Source organism: Panthera uncia, chromosome D2 (genome assembly GCF_023721935.1).
Source record: "Panthera uncia isolate 11264 chromosome D2, Puncia_PCG_1.0, whole genome shotgun sequence".
Lineage (NCBI taxonomy): Eukaryota > Metazoa > Chordata > Mammalia > Carnivora > Felidae > Panthera > Panthera uncia.
This window is the reverse complement of record NC_064818.1, coordinates 47,652,242-47,655,313: the sequence shown is the minus strand read 5'-3', so window position 1 is coordinate 47,655,313 and position 3,072 is coordinate 47,652,242.

Genomic DNA, 3,072 nt, shown 5'->3' with positions numbered 1-3,072 from the left:
GGGAGTACTATTGCACATATTTATTTAGTGTGTCATGTAGCCTGTTTTGTATCTTCCTTATCCTTCTCTCCTGAAACATTAGATACTCACTCAATTCTCAGGTTATGAGAGGCTGTTTTTGCCACTTCTCCACTGTCATGGGACGTGTACGCAATGAATTAACCTATCAGATACTTAGCAAGATACATTCCGTGTCAGGATTATTTTAAGAATTTGTTTGAAATTGTCTACCATATTGTACATCTGGCAATTTTAGAAAGCTTTACCAGTGTGTGTGTATCAAATTCTTTCTGGCCCTAGATGCTGTCTTAGCAAAGTCCTTCTGGACATCTCATATTGGAGAGGAAGAGGACAAGAACATGGCTGACTGGGGCAGGAGCAGCGTCATGGGGCTTGACTGTAGCTGTCACACTTGTCAGTTTCTCCCACCTGGATAAGGACATATTTGCATGGTACCATTCAGGCTAAAGCCCTCTTTAGTTTACCTTTGAAAGTCTATAAGAAATGTAGAATGGTTTTGCTATCCCCACTTTTTCCTACAAGGAAAGTGTGGTTCTGGGAGATTCTAGACCTCTCCAGAGCCACATAGATGACAAATGTTAGAGCAGGACTTTAATCAATGTCTTAAGGTTTTGGGCTGTTCTCAAACGTTGGTTTTCATCAGCATCAACTGGGGAGCTTGTTAAAAATGCTACCCAGTGTCAGTGAGCCTGGGGCTCTGTGGGCTTCAGTAGCTATCTCCCTGCTGACTCTGATAAAAAGCCAAGTTAAAGAAGCACTGCTTTAGACTCTGCTGTCCCAGAACCTAATCTGATAATCAGATAAAAGTCTAGATGAAGGCAGTCATATCATCAGAGAAGTCATCATTTCAGCAAACATAAGATTGCCCTTCCCATGCATCCTGGGAGGTAAAAAGGGTTTTCAAGATAGGGAAGATAGTGCAGGAAGGGCTCTCTGGGCTGTGGAAGGGCTTGGTTAAGGCCTGCAGGTATGAGAACATGGTAAACAGAGTAGTATTCTGAGAGCCTACAAGGAAGGGAATACCAAGAAAAGATCATAGAAAGCTGGAATGGGGTCGAACCACCAACATCTCTGAATATTGGGCTAATGATCTGAGCTACGTATGTGCTCTTTAGGAGTACAGGTGACTGGCTAGGTGACCAGAATGCTAAGACTGAGTTTAGTAAGAAAATATTGATTTCATGTTAAGGCAGTGATGGCACTGCAATGGATAAATGAATTAACACTGTTTTTCTGTTCTCCCACTTGATTTTGGCCTTAAATTGAAGAGCTGGACACCAACAAGGAAAGAAGCAATGGCCTACTGGGGACAGAACCAGGCTCCCAGACAAGATCCTGTTCTCAAGGGTCCTGATGACAAGCTTACCATACCTAGTGATTCTAGGAAGACAGAGCATGTTCCTGGACAAAAGTCTTACTCCGGGAACCATGGAGGCAGGAGTGTAGGTGTGGCCCCACATTTCCCTGTGATGGTCATGGCAAGCTTAGGACCTTCTGGGGCTTGGCAGAGTTCCCCTTCTTCCACAGGCAGCTCAACAGTCTGGCCTCAAACCACTCTCTCACTTTTGACATATTCTCCGAAGGGAAAGTCTAGAGAATCAGGAAGTCACAGACAAAATCCCATCCCAGGACAGTCCCTTAGGATACTAACTGGCTTCTCTGGGGAAGACCTAGGGCTATCTGGGCAATTTGACCACCACTTCCTGCAGAAATCATTGCAGGAATGTCTAGAAAGGGAAGAACCGTTGAGTCCAATGATCAAGATGCTTCTACAAGCTTTTGTGAAATTCCAACACCCAAAGAGTCCCCAGGAGCTACTTCTTGATATGAAAGATCCACAATCAGACATGAGACAGCTGTTACAGGTTATGCTTCAGGATTTTCCTTCTTGGCATTTGCTCGTAGATGGGAGCCTCAAGAGTATACTTCAGCAATATCTTTCATCCTGGGGCCAGCAGCCCAGCTGGGCTGGGGAGAATGGCAGGGGCAGGTGCCGTGGCCGTGTCTGCCCCCATTCTGGTATCAGCAGCAGCCCCACGGCCAGCGCGCTGGCTGGAGAGAACAGCAGGGGCAGATGCCACAGCCCTGTGTGCCCATAGTCCAGTATCAGCAGCAGCCCCAGGGTCAGCAGCCTGGCCAGATGCTTCAGGCCCACCTGCCCCCATTCTGGTATCAGAGGCTGCTGCTGGGCCAGCAGCCTGGCAGGAGAGAACAACAGAGGCAGATATTGCAGCCCTGTCTGCCCATGGTCCAGTATCAACAGCAGCAGGGGCAGATGCTGTGGCCCGGTCTGCCCCCATTCTGGTATCAGCAGCCGCCCCATGGCCAGTGGGCTGGCTGGAGAGAACAGCAGGAGCAGATGCTGCGGCCCTGTCTGCCCATGGTCCAGAATCAGCAGCAGCTCATCTCAGAAGGCCAGCAGTCTTGGGAGGCTGCAACCCCATCACCTCCATCCCAGGGAGAAGCACAAGGGGAGAGGTGACTGCCAATTCTTCAGTAGTCCCTGATCCTGGAGCACGGGACGCAGCTGCCTCAGCAATAGTCCCTAAATTAGTGCTCCTTTTGGAGACTGCTCTCCAGATACATAAACCTCCATGCATGAGCATCTCCACCCACTGCCACAGCTGTGGCTTTGTAGCCGCACTAGCAATCTCTGAAATTGTGAAGGAATTGTGAAGGAAATGCAGTGCTTAAAATTATAGATCAGTTTCTACTTGTGCAAGTCAAGAAGGATATGCACTGGAAACTAACTTGAATTTTTCCAGAAAAATTAAGAACTGTGCCAACAACAGGAATAACTGTTAGCATAGATGGACACACAATGCTAGGTATAAAAAAGTCCAACCATGTGTTTTCAGACAATATAGTCCCAAAAGTCCCAAGAGGGGCGTATACAGCAAAGACTAGACTCTCTAGATCATAGGAAATGAAGCCTTTAGTCACCCTGCTGACTATAATTAGATGAAAAGTAGGTGTAAGGAAGTAAAGGGCAGACTGTGAGTGGACAGCCTATGAACAGACTTGATGGACACAGAAATGGGGAGACTGCTC